This window comes from Scleropages formosus, chromosome 12 (assembly GCF_900964775.1).
Source record: "Scleropages formosus chromosome 12, fSclFor1.1, whole genome shotgun sequence".
Taxonomy (NCBI): domain Eukaryota; kingdom Metazoa; phylum Chordata; class Actinopteri; order Osteoglossiformes; family Osteoglossidae; genus Scleropages; species Scleropages formosus.
In genome coordinates this window covers 19,048,389-19,066,830 of record NC_041817.1, presented here as the reverse complement: position 1 = coordinate 19,066,830, position 18,442 = coordinate 19,048,389, and positions in this window count along the sequence as shown.

Sequence of the window (18,442 nt, the reverse complement as noted above, 5' to 3'; positions counted from 1 at the left end):
ATTGGTGGATAAAAGTAGTTAAATGTCTGGGCAATTTGTAAAACCAGACTCTACTCTGTACATTAGCTTCTTTCAGCAATAACATCTTCTAGAGGGTGTAAGATTCAACCCTGCAGACAGATAATATTTGGTAAAACATTAGAAAATTCACTGTGCTGAAATGTTTCTGTTAATATTTCAATTTACAAGGGTATTGACAGTATTTTCTGACATCTTGACAGCTCATCACAAGATGCCTGTGACGCAAGCACCTCAAAGAGCAAGTGAAAGATTTTTGATTTTTAAAAGAATACAGCTTTATAACTTTGTGAAGGGGGCCAACAACACGCTGTTGCAATAGATCAGGAGGATTGTGTGCTCAAAGTGCAGCCCACTCTTTCTGCTAAAAGGATAAGAAGGGAAAAATGATAGTTGTTGAATCCAGTGAAAAGGAAACTGTTGGTGTCCCTCTAGGAGCTAACGTTGATAAGCGTCCATGGTGCCATTTTCAGCACTTTGGAGACCTTCCGCTTTTTTGTGAGACACAGTTGAAATTCTGACTTAGACAGCATGGCATTACAGTAGTAGAGGATTAAGACCTTTTTGCAGGATAGCAGAGTGTTAAAGATGGTGAGTGACAATCCTCCTGAGGATCAGAAAGCCTAATTGTATCTGGTGAGATCTTCACTGTGCAAACTCAGTTCTACAAATGCCAAATTTTTTTAAACTGACTACACCTGAAAATCTAAATTTGTACAATTTTTTAGGCTCTAATTTATCAGAATTTCAACAGACTCCTGGACATGGAAGAGCACACATAAGACAATGTACTCCACATTAACTTTGTTTAACATTGACATATTCTAGTTAAAGTGCACAGTTCAACTCTGTTGACTACACAGAAATTAAGGGACACGGAGAAAGCTAAAATGTAAAATTCATTGCACTCAAAAGAAGATCAGACTGTTCATCGTACATGGGCACATGAAAGCTTACGGAAATAATTCTGTTTTGTATAAAGGCATCCCACTGAAACATATCCTTCCAGTTACAAAAAGTAAACCTATTTCAGAAAGCTCATATAAGTTCTCCCATTTTTGATTTTGCATATATACCAGGGATGCTGGGCATGCTGGTGCAATGGGTTTGACCAGGTCCTGCTCTCTGGTGGGTCTGGGGTTCGAGTCCCGCTTGGGGTGCCTTGCGACGGACTGGCGTCCCGTCCTGGGTGTGTCCCCTCCCCCTTTAGCCTTATGCCCTGTGCTGCCAGGTTAGGCTCTGGCTCACCGCAACCCCGAATGGGACAAGCGGTTCAGAAAATGTGTGTGTGTGTGTGTGTGTGTGTGTGTGTGTGTGTATATATACCAGGGAGTTTTGAGCACTGAAGTCCTTTACTCGATTCTTGCACTAAGTTGAGCACATATTCTTTTTCAATATATCCTTTTACACAGGGCCACTTCCCTGGACATTCCTGGGATTTTATTTATTTATTTATTTATTTATTTATTTATTTGTCTGTCTGTTTGTTTGTCTGTTTTTAATTGCAACATTAATCTTATATTCCCAGTTCTACTTTGAGCAAATTCTGAGATGATATGGTTATAGTCTGGTATGTAAAGACTCTTGTGGATTTTGGTGACATTTAAAGTAATTCTTTACACTCTTAATGTTCAATTACTGCAGGTTCTGTCCTTAAGTGAGTGTGATTCTGCTGAGTGTTTGTACTCAGGACCTCCCGAGTGTACATTTAAAGAGCAAAAGTAAGAGATGGCTGCTCTCCCCACTGTGAAACGTATAAATCAATCATTATACAGAGATGTGTATGATGTTTGGCAAGTATTTTATACCCCAGCATGACGTTAGCACACTGCAAATTTATAGCCAGGCCATATATTGAAAAAAAAAAAAACATTTAAGGGCATTCCAGGGACACACATCTGTTTCTTTTCATATCCTCTCATCTATCTTCTATGGTATATCTTCTTAATCTCATTTTAAAATCATTACTTTGACACTGTTTTCATGTTACCTTCACCAGAATTGTAAAATATGATATGTATCTTTTAACAAAATTAGGTCTGTATGCAGTAGGTGCTCTCAAGACAGGTCCTTTACTGAGGTTGAAAGGCTTTTTTTAAAAAATGCCTTTTTTAATGGTTGTCTTTTTGTGATGAAGAAAACAAGATGCACTACAATAACTTAAACGGATTAGTGAGGACATGAATGACACACTCAACATACTGTTAATTTGGCCTGCCGAAGGGAGCAGGGGTAGATCGACCATACTGTATGCTGACCTTTACATCAGTTATCTGCTTAGTAGTCCAACAATTCTGAAAAAAGAAAAAGAAAAATGGGAGTCAAGTTCTTTATTGACATACAGACTGTTAACCAAACATGTTAACCCAAACTAGTCAACATTCACCTTCATGCTCACTTCCTCTCCTAGCGTAGTGTGCTTTTAGGATAGGTTCCAGACTACTGTGAATGATATTAAGATGAAAGATCAGTGTAAAAAAACACATAGATGCTTCAGCTGCTGGCCTGTATAGAATCTTGAAGGATACATTCACCGCTGTGTAGTTTCTTTCCCCAAAATTGCTTTGCTATTGTATAAGGTGTTGCCCCACTGAGAACTTTCATGGAATAGCATAAGATCTTGTGAAACTCAACAGGGGGGAACAAAAAGTGCTTTGCATCTTTATACTACCTACATGCTGCAGGCCAAAGTGTGCTTGGCCTACTGGGAAGAATCTCACGTAAGGATGATTCTAGGAGACATGGTGTTGAGACTATGGTTCTTTTTCCTTTCATCCTGATGCATACCTACCCAGAAGACATTAAGCAGGAAAAAGTGTAAACGGCATTAAGGAAAGCATGGATCATTCCAGTACGTGAGGAAATACTATAATTTACTCCGCCTGGTGATGCTGCCGTCATGTCCAATACCATACTATTTCCAGCATTCACCATACATCTTCAAATTCCCACTGGTTTTCATGGACACTAGCAAAGACAGGAAACAGTCACACCTTATAGACACACACAGGCTGAAACCACTCGTCCTGAGTGGGGTCGCGGGGAGCTGGAGCCTAACCGGCAATACAGGGCTTAAGGCTGGAGGGGGAGGGGACACACCCAGGACGGGACACCAGTCAGGTGCAAGGCACCCCAAGCAGAACCCCAGACCCACCAGACAGCAGGACTCAGCCAAACTCGCTGTGCCGCTGTGCCCCCGACACCTTGTGTAGCAAGAAACCAAATAAAGCCAAAAAAGCCAACAAAAACACAAACAAAATGACATAGCGAAAGGATACCTGTTCTTAGTACATCACCAACCTACAAAAAGTCCATTTCATTATCTATTCCAGTTTGTAATTTTGTTAATCTACTGCACAGTAAAATGTTTTATAGTCCACACACACTTACTGTAATCTCTCTAAGTCATGATGCCAAGTCACGGTGGTCTAGAAGCTATACTGGGGGCACAGGCCATGATGCAGATCACACACTGGACAAAATACCAGCCCATTGCAGTGCAATAATATGTGCTCAAAATCACTTACACACAGTTAGCAATGTAGAGTTAGCTGTTCTCCTGAAACACATCTTTGGGCTGTGGGAAGAATCCAGAAAACACACAGGAAGCACATCCAAACTCTACATAGACTGACCCACATTTGAACCTGCAACCTAGGAGTTGTGATGCTCCATTGCAACCTGCTGCACCATTGTGATACCTTCATAGAGTAAGTGGTATAGAAAAAAAATCAATTCATGACAAAACTCACTGGTTTGCAAGGCAAGGTAGGGTTCAAATATGGTTTATGTGTACTTTCTTCCACACATGTCTTTGGATTGCATGGAAGTCGAGTTCAAACCTGCACCTATGTTCACAGTTCAGCCTCTGAGATGCACTCTGCTTCGTACACCTTTGTAAAATATTACATTTGTCAAAAGCTAACATGTTTTTACACATTTTTACAGCAGCAATATTTAGAAGCGCGTAATTTTAAAGTACTTATTTTTAATATGTAATATAAATTGTGCAGCCGAAGACATTTTTTGTTTGAAAAAAAAAAATCAAAGTCACTGAAACTCAGACTCAGTTTCAAACATTCCAAAATATGTTATATAACAGTAATTATTTTAAAAATAAAATCTAATGCCACGTAAACATAAATGTCTCACCTGCAACCAACTTGCTGCATAGTGAGCTGCGTGATTGCATCCATATGAACGCTACCCTCAAAGACTCCCTTGAAGGACTAATAGGCAACATGTGCAAAAACACAACTTCAATACGGGAAAATGCAACGAGACCGCCACCGTAACAGAGTGCACAGCAGTATTTAAAAATGCTGTGTCACAGCGACCGCATTAATGGCATAACCCTGTAAATGCAAATGGGGCACGAGAGACAGATTAGCGCCTTTTGGCTGCAGTCAGGAACCCCCACCGATGCCTTTGTATGTGTAGCCCAGCTGCGTTCAGAGGGTGGTGTCTTGTCAAAGCGGTGCTGTAAAAATGAAGAAACAACTATACAAACGTAGCACTTGATAATAAAAAAGGAGTCTTTCCATGTCACTTACTAAATCTGTTGCTCCGGCATTTTAAGCGAATTTTTGAACATGTGTTTCACAGATGGAATGGAACACTGTGTCAGTCACTCCATAACATCAGGAAAGCTTATAGATGTAACTTTTTGAAGGCTTGAGGTTAACACATACTTGTGGACTTGCCATAACAGTAATCGCTTAACGGGGCTTACATATGAAATATGAGATAATATAGGAACATCACATTATTGAAGCAAAAATTTCATTATACACGTTCAAGTGCCTGAACCATTGTTCACCTTAATCATTTAAATAGAGGTTCAAAAGGGGGTTATTCAGGCGTAGGTTCTAATCCAGTAAAATCTGTCTGGAATTTTCATGCTCTCATCGTGTCTGTGTGGGTTTCCTCCAGGTGCTCTGGTACCCTCTCACATTCCAAAAACATGCAGTTCAGATTAATTGGTAACGCTATATTGTCCATAGTCTGTGAATGCGTATGTGTGAGATTACCTGTTGATGGACTGGCATCCTGTCCAGGGTATACCTCCCCAACCTTGTGCCAGACTGCCACAAGTCTGACCAGTGTGATCAGAGTGTTACTATAATCTTTTCATTTTTATATATAATTATACCACTAAATATGCCCGTTGTAATTACTAAAATTCAACTTTATGAGGATTTTTTTTAATAGCCCTCTTATGTATTATTAGACATTTATTCACATTTATGAGGACTGTACTTAGTTTTGCATGCCTCCTCACGGTTCAGTGATGCAAGACGTTTACTTTTACACCTACAAAGGGACATACTATGTTGTATTTACTTGATGCTTGTTACCCAAGGTGTCTTACAATGTTTGGTAAACTGCACTAGACACCTAAATTCATTCACTCACGTATACAGCACGGCAGTGTAGCACACAAAGAAACATACAACATGGGAAATTTACAGTGACCGGTTCAACTAAAAAACATGTCTTTGGACGATAGGAGGAAACCAGAGCACCTGGAAGAAACACATGCTTTTCTCAAGTGTGTTGTATCAAAAAGACATTAAAGAGCTGAATGAGAACAAGCAGACAACCATCTAGTATTATAGAGTAATCAATGAAGGGACACTGTTGCGTTATAACAACTAATGTTAACAATGTAAGTTTTTGTGTCCATTCTGATGAGATTTGGGGGTATATTGAAATAAACGGATTTCACCTTGGGGCTTAAAATCATCAGATGTATATGTATTATATATAAATAATTCCCCCACTCTCCCTCTTTTGTGGGCGGTCTTACTCCTTCAAGCTCGGGTCCTCTACCAGAGGCTTGGGAGCTTGAGGGTTCTGCACAGTATCTTAGCTGTTCCTAGGACCGCGCTCTTCTGGACAGAGATCTCGGATGTTGTTCCCGGGATCTGCTGGAGCCACTCTCCCAGCTTAGGGGTCACAGCCCCAAGTGTTCCGATTACCACGGGGACCACTGTCGCCTTCACCTTCCACATCTTCCTAGCTCCTCTCTCAGTCCTTGGTATTTCTCAAGCTTCTCATGTTCTTTCTTTCTGATGTTGCCATCGCTTGGGATGGCGACATCTATCACTACGGCTTTCTTCCTCTGTTTGTCCACCACTACTATGTCCGGTTGGTTAGCCATTACCAGTTTGTCAGTTTGGATCTGGAAGTCCCACAGGATCTTAGCTTGGTCATTCTCGACCACCCTTGGGGGTGTATCCCACTTTGATCCTGGGACTTCCAGCCTATACTTGGGACAGATGTTCCTGTACACTATGCCAGCCACTTGGTTATGGCACTCACTAGTCAACATAGGCAACATAGCAGATGTTGAGGACAACTACAAGTACCTTGGAATCCCGCAGGCGCATGGGAATCATGAAGAGGCCGCAAGAAAAGCAGCAACCGCCAAGTACCTGCAGAGAGTAAAGCAAGTCCTAAGAAGTCAGCTGAATGGGAAAAACAAGGTCCGGGCTATCAACACCTACGCCCTGCCGGTCATCAGATACCCCGCTGGCATAATATGCTGGCCAAAAGAGGAGATAGAAGCCACTGACATCAAGAAAAGGAAGCTCCTGACAGTGCATGGAGGGTTTCACCCCAAATCCAGCACCCTGAGGCTGTACATTAAGCGGAAAGAAGGAGGCCGAGGACTAGTGAGCATCAGGGCCACTATCCAGGATGAAACAACAAAGATCCTTGACTACATCAGGAAGATGGCCCCGACTGATGAGATACTTAGTGAATACCTCAGGCAGCAGAAACCCGAGAAGGAGGGCGAGGAAGAACAGGAATCATCATGGAAGGACAAATCCCTACACGGTATGTACCACCGGCAGATTGAAGAAGTGACTGATATCGAAAAATCATACTAGTGGCTGGACAAAGCTGGACTGAAAGACAGCACAGAGGCGCTAATCATAGCAGCACAGGAACAAGCTCTAAGTACAAGATCAATAGAGGCCGGGGTCTACCGCACCAGGCAGGACCCCAGGTGCAGGCTGTGCAAAGATGCCCCTGAGACAATCCAGCACATAACAGCAGGCTGTAAGATGCTAGCAGGCAAGGCATACATGGAACGTCATAACCAAGTGGCTGGCATAGTGTACAGGAACATCTGTCCCGAGTATGGGCTGGAAGTCCCAGGATCAAAGTGGGATACACCCCCAAGGGTGGTCGAGAATGACCAAGCTAAGATCCTGTGGGACTTCCAGATCCAAACTGACAAACTGGTAATGGCTAACCAACAGGACATAGTAGTGGTGGACAAACAAAGGAAGAAAGCCGTAGTGATAGATGTCGCCATCCCAAGCGATGGCAACATCAGAAAGAAAGAACATGAGAAGCTTGAGAAATACCAAGGACTGAGAGAGGAGCTAGAAAAGATGCAGAAGGTGAAGGCAACAGTGGTCCCCGTGGTAATCGGAACACTTGGGGCTGTGACCCGTAAGCTGGGAGAGTGGCTCCAGCAGATCCCGGGAACAACATCCGAGATCTCTGTCCAGAAGAGCGCGGTCCTAGGAACAGCTAAGATACTGTGCAGAACCCTCAAGCTCCCAGGCCTCTGGTAGAGAACCCGAGCTTGAAGGAGTAAGACCGCCCACAAAAAAGAGGGGCGAGTGGGGGAATTTTTTTTTTTTTTTTTTTATAATTGGAATTAATGGCAATTTTCTGTTTGACTTCTGAGAATTCACCTTGCAAAGGGTATTTTAGAAATACATTACCTTTGTAAGGTGGAGAATCTTCCTTTCTTTTAATAATCCCAGTGGTAATTAGAGTTAATATGATGTTGCTATTAATTCTTCTCGTAGGCATGGTGCTACAGGCACCTGATTGGTGCTATACAGCAAGATATTGAAATGAACCGATACAGCTTTAGTGTTTTAAACGGTTGTGAATGTCTGCGATGTTAGATGTTTGCTCTTTTGAACTGCTTTAGTTTCGGGGGAGTGTGGCTTTGTAAACTGCAGCTCCTAACAGTCACGCATTCTGGCATGGATCCTCTGCCTCTTTGAGGACTCAATATGAAAACAGACTCATTGTGGACTGGGGCAACATTAAAGGTGCAAAGAGCTGCTCTTGCTGTCATGCCAGCTGCTGTCTCTGCGAGGCGAGGCTCTGTCGGTCCACCTTCATAGCCACAAGGCCTTTTTTTGCTTCTCACCTCTTTTGCATGCGTGCTGCCATATTTCTTTATTTTTATTTTTTTTGCTGAGGCTTGAAAATGTCACATTGAACACAGCTTTCCCGTGCTGATTTTCCCGGGCGCCATGTTCACCTCCCACTCCTTTCACCAATCCTTTTTTCTTTCTCTCCCCCTGCCACATATCATCTGGGCGATGAGTGCATTGCTGCTCAAGGCCCAGTGGCTATAAAGTCTTTGCAAAAAGCTCCCAAAATTATTTACCCAGGACATAAGTTTACTGAATGCAAAATCACCAATTCCCAACCAGCATATCAATATCTCTAAACAGAGCTATCAATAAATTTCTGCTTTATTCCCTACTTTAACTTTAATTTTGCTTTAAATTCTGATTTAATTTCTATTTCCATTATATTTACATTTCCTTAGCAAGTGCCTTTTCTGAGGTCTAGAAATATATTTTCAGTTTGTTTCCCATTTGAGTTCCTGGTTTCTCCTTCACCAAAAAAAAAAAAAAAAAACATAAAAAATCAGCAACATTTCTTTTTCTCTCAAGTCATTAGATTTTTCTCTGAAAATGTATACCTTGTTTTTTAGTGAAATATATATTGTGAAACACAATTTTACCATGTTTTGGAAGACTGTTTTTTTAAAAGAAGAGGGAAACCTACCAAGTAGTGTCTGAAAATGGCAATAGGTAAATGTAATTTATAAGTTTATAATTCATGATAACTAATATTCTTGCATTGATCTTTATACTGCAGTATTGGAAATGTTCCTTTTAGAGGCTCATTTGTGACACAAGTGTTTTAAAGAGGAAAAGAGCTTGGGTGGCACAGTGGTACAGTGAGTAGCCTTGCTGTCTTACAGCGCCTGTGTGGTGCAAGAGGACATAGGTTTAATCCCTGCTCAGTCTTTGTTGAGTTTGCATGTTCTCCCTGTGTCTGCGTGGGTTTCCTCCCACAGTCCAAAGACATGCTGGTCAGGTTCACCCATAGTGTATGAGTGACAGAGAGAGTGTGCCCACTGATGTATGGATGAGTGACCCATTGTAAGTAGTGTATCTTGCAGTGTAAGTCACCTTGGTGAATAAGATCTGTGGGCTGATAGCACTACATAGAGTTCTTTGGAAGTCACTTTGGAGGAAAGTGTCTGCTAAATGAATGTAAATGTGTGGCAACTTGAAAAGGTCTATACAGATGCTTTAATAGTTGACATAGTGGCAATCTCATGATCTTATTGGGGACCATATGGCCAGCCTGATGGGAACCAGTAACACTCCTTCAGGTCCTTGACATCCTAATGAAAAGAAGACAGACAAATTTAACACATTTTTTTTATTTAAAGCTGCTCCAGGGACAATTTTTGCCATCTACAGTAGAGTTCATTGATGCCTCCAAGGAGTGCTGTCAGGACAAATGCTGAAATGGTCTTTCACTGACAAAGGCACCTAGGTTTCAAGTTTTAAGTTTTTCAAGTCCTAATATTTGATATTACTTGAAATTTATGCCATATATATCTCTTTTTCACAATTTTTGTCTTTAAAGGTGCACTTCACTCAAGGTTGGAATAAATACACAGATTTGCTGCTAACTTCAGCAACAGAAATAATTTTGTACTTAATAATTCAGGTATTACAGCACAGCGTAAGACATGAACAGTCCTCGTGCCTTTCCATTTTACGTGCAATGCATGCTCTTATCCATTCTTAAATAGAGCATAGGCACATTGCTTGGTTGAATGCCTCCTTAAGGGAACAACTCACCAAAAAAATGACAGTAATTTTTAAACAGTATGAAACATTTCAACCTATCATTTTCTTGTGAATCATTCCTGACATTCCAAATATATGCCTATACACAAGGGAGGCTTCACCCAAAAAAGCAGCAATACTTTATCTGTAAAGTGGTTTGTCATTTGAAGTTTGCTATGCACATGCAAAAACAAGGACAATGCATCTTAGATCTTGCTTCAGTTATTACTGAAATATGATATAAATTATATATAATACACATGATTTACAGTCAGATTGGTTTTGTGGTTACAACTAGGGAATGCTGAACCTTTCAAGGGGTAGCACGGTGACACAGCAGGTAGTGCTGGGCCCTCAGAGCTTCTGGGCTGTGAATTTGGGCTGAGTTCAAACCTGCTCTGTATGTAAAAAGTTTTTACATGCTCTTTGTATTCCGATGGCTTTCCTCCAGGTACTCTGGTTTCTTCCCCTAATGAAAAATATTTCAGGTGAACCAGTGAACTGGCCCATTGTGTGTGTGTGTGTGTGTGTGTGTGTGTGTGTTAGTCCACGAGTGTGCATGCTTGCCCTGTGATGGGCTACCATCCCACTCAGAACATACCCTACCTCATACCCCATGCTTCAGGGAAAGGCTCTGGATCACCACAACTCTGCATTCACCAAGTGGTTACTGACAACAAATGGATGGACTGACCTTTTAAACTTTACAGGAAAAAAAAAAAAAAACTGTTTTAATTGACTTTGTTTAATGAATGAATGAAAGAATTAATGAATGAATGAATCTGAACATGAGCTGTCTTTTAACTGAAATTTTGCAACTCACTTTTTAATAACTGTAGCTTTCCCTTTCTTCATTATTATTTATCCATGTATCTTTCCTGGAATCTAGAGCTACAAACACTTCATTAAAAAAAATCATAATCCTTTAATTTGTGAGGCTTTCTATACGGCTTGTCCATTACCACAATGGAAGTGAGGGAGAACAAAGAGCATGTGTGCACACGACCTTCAGTAATCCTCGGGAAATGATTCATCGCAAGGGAACAAAAAATACACCTCCAACTCATAAATTATTGCCATCTGTTTTAAACTGTCACTTCAAATAATTAAAAGTGGATGTGTTTACTACACAATTGCTGCACAGACCTCCAGTTTTACCTGAAGTGTGTCTTTGCACAGGGGACTGAAACTGAGGCTGAAGAGATGAAGTGTATTCACATAGACTGTATTGTGCAGGCTTTTTGAAAGAGGGCCTAAAGATTAATCAAACAACATGAAACCCAAAATGCATTATTTCATCCTGGAAAATGCCTGTGTGACCTGAGGTGTCAAAAAGCAAACGGATGGTCACAGTGTAGTGCAACAATACCAGAATATAAATTGCTTGCTTTGTGGTTTGTCCTCATAGGTGATATTGTTTCTCATATCATCATGTGGCATTTGAAGGAAAATAAAAACTGTCTACATACACATAGTTTTTTGTTTTTTTTTTTTTTTGTTTTTTTTTTATGCCCTGTGTTGCTGGGTTAGGCTCTGGCTCACCACGACCCCACTTGGGATAAGCAGTTTTAGACTCTGTGTGTGTGTGTCTGTGTGTGCCTGTGGGTTATTCTTAGTACTATCATTGAAACAGAGACAGTGGAGGTTCATAAATGCAATTTTGGAGTTGCTAAATGTATCCATACTATATATGTAAATATTTCCAGTACTTCTTTTTTCCTGTGCATGAACAACCCCACAGTCTAGGTGTAAGTCAGGTTGAGCTTATGTGATATAAATCATTGCATAATTAATTGAGCCAGCACAGTTATTGTTTTTTAGTCTAGTTTCTACATAATCCTACAAACTTCCTGTTTTATTCATTTTGCAATACCTTGTTGTGTGGCTTCCCTCTCTCATAAATTTCATGAAAACAATAAACAAAGACCCAGTTGCCGAACATAATGCATACTTCCTTGTATATCTGGCATCAAAGCAAACACGCTGGGTCTTGCTCCCAGCATTTCTGTTAAATGCAAATCATAGTTTTCAAAAGTTGTTTACAGCTGTCAAAGAGGTCAGGAAGGTGCAGCTCTTCTTATGGTGACATCTAGATGACAATTCTGCTTGGACACACAGTTCTGGTTGGAGACCCGGAATGCTGTCTAAGGACTTGTCACCGGCTAGCGGGATGGAACATGTTGAGGAATGCAGAGTGCCAACTGTGAGCCATCGTTGGTTACAGTTCAGTGATTTCATGCACGCATGGGCATAAAGCAGAGTATTCTTGAGTATAGAACTCAAGATTAACATGATTTAACATGAATACACTTCGTTAAGTGCTAGCTTAGTTTAAGTCATTTTTGATATATGTTTCTGCAAAGATACAACATACTGAAACTCTTAACATTGACCTTTACTCATTTAGCAGACACCTTTCCAAAGCAATTATTATGTGATATTTAGCTGACACCTATATCCAAGGTAACATGTCATGAAAAGCATACCCTTATACTCCCTACAATCATTCACCAATCTACACAATAGAGTACCATAACACACAAAACACACAAAGGGCAATTTTTAGAGCCACCAATGAAACTGGAGCTCCCAGAGGAAATCAATGCACAACATGCAAACTCCACAAAGACCCACATATGTAAATGTTTTGATCCCAGAGCCCAGGAGACCCAAATCCCAGGAGCTACGAGGCACCAGCACTACCTACTGTACCCTATACTAACAAGGCTCACAGTCAAATGTATGTACTGATATTTTAATTATTATACTGAAAAAAAAAAAAAAACATTAATGTACGGTCTGTACATATAGCATGTATGACTTGTATTAATAACCGTGCATTTCCATGCATGTGTGAGTTCTTTGTTATTACTCAATGGAGCTCATACATTTGATCATATTAGCATAAAATGTGAACATTCACCAAAAGGGGTTCAAGCTATCTCTGGAGATTAATGACATGCATTTAATGGGCTATTATCATCTTTACAAAAAAAAAGAAAAATAATATGTCTTAAGCATAATGTTAAATGCAAGAGGCAGCCACACATCTACTCATGTTTATATCTCTCTGTTTGCATAAGCAACTTTGCTGTGTGAGTGACAGAGCTGTGCTGTTAAAACTATCCTTCGCTCTCCAAGATACGCATAAAGATAATGGATTATAGAGGCTGTCTGCTTTCCATGTAGAGGTGTGATCATCAAGGCAATTCTCTCTCTCGCTCATTTGGTCTTCATAGAAGCACACACTGTTCGAATATAAAGTGTGCAATTATGTAAAGATTACTTTAGGTTCTTCTTAATAATTTAGCTTTTTAATTTGTGAACAAAAGAAACTCTGTTCATGACAGCAGGACTGGTTAAACAGTTAAAATCTGAAATGGTCCGTTGGGTTTTCAAGGTCTGTTTTATGTATAGCACTGGATGAAGGTAATCTAAGAAGAAATATGGAGAAGGATCGCAAAAATAAAATGTCAAACTATAAATTACAGTTGCATGTGTTCTGATTATACCAGTAAAGTAATGTACAATCTCAGGTGTAGAGACATTACATTCATCATCAGCTCAGCCCAATACACTTTTAGTGCAGATGCAGGTTATAAAGGAGTGCCCTTTTCAACAGAGCTTCAGTCAACAATGTCAGTCTTCCTTAATATTTTACCAATTGTTAGCACAGTTTCACAAATATACATGGGATGGTCAGCAGTTCTTGTTGGCATCCAAATATGGGTGAAGGGTGAAAATGTCTTAATGGAAATTACATGTCCATTTGTCTTGTGCACTTTTAGTATCAGTAAAACACTTTATGTCCACATAACGAAGAAGACTTGGACTTCAGTAATAATAATAATAATAATACACACACACGTTTTCTGAACCGCTTGTCCCATTCGGGGTTGCAGGGAGCCAGAGCCTAACCTGGCAGCACAGGGCATAAAGCTAAAGGGGGAGGGGACACACCCAGGACGGGACGCCAGTCTGTTGCAAGGCACCCCAAGGGGGACTCGAACCCTAGACCCACCGGAGAGCAGGACCCAGTCCGACCCACTGTGCCACCGTGCGCCCCATTGTAATAGTAATAATACTAATAATTGTTTCTTTTTCGGTGTGAAAGTACTAGTCAATAAAAATAAATAATATAATAATACTAATATAACTAATATAATAACTAAAAAAAAAAAACAATGCAAAGGTTTGAAAAAAAGTCCTGTGGATGGATGGATGGATTCATTCATTCATTCATTCTTCTCACATGTTGTTTACTCAGTCTGCATACCTTCAGTAGCCTTCAATGACTTTGTCAGAATAAATTCCTGCCTGAGGACAGTGTGTGCCATATTTAAGTCTCTGCAGTGAGACATGCCTGTAGGTGGTGACCGTGACCTTCAGTTAATGTTATTACTTACTTATAGACCAAGAGCAATCATGTTGTTGACATAGTCGGTTGTGATGTGATGCTGCTTAGGGGGTGTTGTTTGTTGAACGAAAGCATCAGTGGAACTGCATGAAGAATCCCTCATGCAGGTTTGAGCTGTTATTTGACAATGGAAGCACATTCTAAAGTTCGGTCACTACCTTCTTTTTTGCATTGCTGAGGGTACATTTAGCCGCAAAGGTGTCATTCAGGTTTTGGGAGATGTGAGGGTAGTTTCCTTTGTGTGACAAAGATGTCAGATCTGCTAAAAGGTTTCAAACAAGTTTTAGTAAGACACTGAATGCTTTATAAGAGTGGGAGATCATGTTTTTTTTTTTTTTTTTTTTTTTTTGCCAGTTGTCTTCAGCAATTGTGTCATAAGTAAATTGGGGAAACCGACTACAAATAGAAAATCATCTTAAACAGTTGTTTTGTTATATTCACATAAAAGGCAGAAATGCATTTATTTTAATCAGACTGTGCTTTCAAAAGAATGTAAAATATTTTAATATTAAGCATTGACATTTGCATGAAAGATTGTATAAGATTTTGAACAGGCGCTGAGTTTTCACCCAACAGTTGACTGCCCATTACATATTATCTTACATTCATTGAGCTAATGCTTTTCTCCAAAGCAACCTACACTGATTTCCCTATTTTTACAGCAGGGCACTTTCACTGGAGCTATTTGCTCAAGGATAATATGACTGGTAGGGGGGATTTGAACCCGCAATCTTCACAACCACATGCAGCAGCCCTGATCACTATGGTGGCTGTCTTGGTAGACCTCTTTTTACACTTTCTATCAACTCAGTATTCAGGTCCATGTCATGGGTAAGTTAATGTAAATTTCAGAGCATTGCTGTTCATTTTTAGAAATTTGCAATTTGCTACTTTTTCATTTGCTTGAAGGTCTTTTGGTTCACACTGTCTATTAAAGGATTACCACTGAAACAACTATTGAGGTTATAATTTCGAAATTATGTTCTTCATCCATTGGGTCAGATCTGAGATAATATGCATATTTCAACAGTGTGATATAAAATATTATGCATAATCATTTAAAAATTCATTTTGTGTTCGGAAGACGTATTGTGAGGAAAGAAACAGCAGAGTCATTACTCTCTTTTCCATCTGCTCATCTTTTAGAATTCAAATATCACTCCCTTAAGAAGTTTTGCACAAGCCCAAATGCATTGGCAGTAATCTGCTTGTGTACTGTCCTAAATAATTAAAAGCTTGAGAATATACCCAGAAGAGTGCTTTGTTTTTTTTTTTTTTTTTTTTTTTTTTTTTGAATAATTTGCCTATGCTTCGTTGACGGTTTTGCAGATTGTCACATGTGTTCAGCACAGGTTGTCCATGCACATTTAAAGTTTCATTGCCAGACAAAACATGGTTCTACTCTTAGAATTTACTTTGGCAAAGACATTACTGGAATGGAATGAAACCCAGAGGAAACCTACTGAGCTTGCCTCAATTTCTCACATATGAGTTTCACAACATAGAAAATGATCTGACAAAAAACTGAAAATAACAAAGGGTTAGTTGGTTTACGTGTAGCGCATGATGCAAGAGTGCATGTTGGGACTGCTGGTCTTTTATCCACAGGCTGATTTTTTTTTTTTTCTTTCTACAGCCTGCTTTTAAATTTTCATTGTGTTCCATCTTCCAAGTGTCAGTCAAATCCATCTAAGGCTTATCCTTAAGTTCAGTTTGTTTGCGATAACAGGCTTATGTGTTGATGTGTTAATTGGCAGCAACTGGCAACTGATAACAAGACAAAGCAAAGTTTGGCCACTCTGAATACAGCTATATAACATTACTTAGTTAATCATTGTGCAGCAGAGTATAAAAATTCTTTATAACAGTGCCTTTCAAACACAGAATATGTTGGCTCTCAACCCTGAGCTGAAGTTTCTGCAGCTTCTTCAACATGAAAACAAAGGCTGATTTGTTTTGTTTGAGTGAGGGAGTTGCCCAGAGTGCCTAAGTGCTCAGTTTGACTGTAAACCTGTGGTAAACTAGTAAAAAGACACAAAACTACCAAATGAAATATCTAGGCAACACTTTCAGATGCCTAGTATCTGGTGAAAAACAGGTGCCTCTTGTCTAACTAAGGAATCCAGAAAAAACCAAAGAAATATGTACTTCCTGTTCTGTTGTTCATATGTCTGATAATTTTATTTTACTGTTATTATTTAAAAACATTTTCAATAACAAGTGATTACAACTAAAATCCATGGCTCCATCAAGTTTCTGTAAAAGCCCTTATTTGCCTTATCAATAAATAAATAGATGACAAAAGATGCACATAGTGTATTGCCTTTAATATCTATTTTGCATATTGCTGCTTCTTTGAGGTGTCTCAGCACAGGTGACAGCAGAAGACCAGCAGTGATCTAAATGGAAGCAATTAACCTCTACCACCATCTTCATTTGTCACTGCTCATGATGATTTGTTATGTTTCAGGTCATTTCAAACAACCTTACTGTTTTTAAAATATTGTTTACATCAACTTTGGTGTGTGCACAAAAATATATGTGATAATGATCAAAATAATTTCCATTATGTAAAGCAGTTTGTACGTATATGAGTATTAAAGCAATATTAAATCAGTCTAGTCTGTCTCATCTGCAGCCATATTTTTTATATGTTCACTCTTGAGTTTGCATTTATTTTTTTTTTAATTCATTTCTTTAAAAAAAATAAGAAATTAAATGCTCTGATGTGTTGCCATGGTGGCACAGTGAAAAACATTGCAATCTCACACTACCTGGATATTATGAGAGGATGTGTGTCTGTGTGGGTTTCCTTCCACAGCTGAAGGACGTTCTGTTCAGGTGGCTCTAATATTGTCAATATTGTGTGAGTGACAGACAGAAAGTGTGTTTCACCGATTAATGAGTGATTCATTGTAAGTAGTGTATCTACCAGTGTAAGTTACCTTCGGTGAATAAGGTGTGTGTTGGTAGCACTACATAGTGTTCATTGAACACTGCTTTTGAAAAAAGTGTCTGCTAAATGAATAAACGTGAATAATGTAATTTATGTAACACTGAATGTCCCACTCCTCCTCCCATTCCATTTAATTGCTAATTATTTCTACATCCACTTATTTTGCTTGCACATATTCTGCTAGGGTGCCTCAAAAATGCAGTTTTTGGGAAAAAAACGAATGCATAAATGACATGTATTAACTACTATTTAATGCAGGTTTGGGATATTTATTCAGCATTTTTTGGCATGATAGTCTTACAATCAGTGTCATGCTCAGCAGTCAGTGTAAAAGGGCATGGCCTTCTTGAGTAACTGCAACACTTTACACACATGGCGGTTATTGACATAAAGTATAACCGTCTCCAGAATTATTTATGATCTTGTCACCATAAACTTGATTTAATATCCCCGTCTTATTCATTGTCATTTCTGTAACGGACCTCTGAGACAATATGACAAAAATACAGAAACCGTGTTGTGTTTGCATTTTCTCCACACCTCTTGATGGAATTCTGCTTTGTATTCATGTTTAATTGAAAGTAACCATTGCCAGTCAGTGGAAAAATTGCATACATCAGTATAAACAATAATTTATGACACCTTTAATGCTTTTCATGAAGCAGCTTATTTTGTTGTTTACTGTAGGCTATATCTCCTTAATTCTAAGAGTTTTTGGATTTAAATTATTAATTATATTTAAAAATAAGGTAATTGAGAATCTTTAAGAAGTGTCAATTTGGTCTAACTGATTAAAAAACAGGGGGCATGGTGGCACAGTGGGTTGTCCTGGTTCCTGCTCTCCCATGGGTCTGGGGTTCGAATCCTGCTTGGGGTGCCTTGCGACAGACTGGCATCCTGTCCTGGGTGTGTCCCCTCCCCTGCCAGCCTTACACCCTGTGCTGCTGGGTTAGGCTCTGGTTCCCCACAACCCTGTATGGGACAAGTGGTTCAGAAAGTGTGTGTGTGTGTGTGTGTGTGTGTGTGTGTGTGAGATAAAAAGTGTAACATAAATGCCAAAGCTTCTTGTTTGTTCTATTCTGTGATTGAATTAAATGTTCAGTTTATACATTTATAGAGAAAGGCACATGAAGT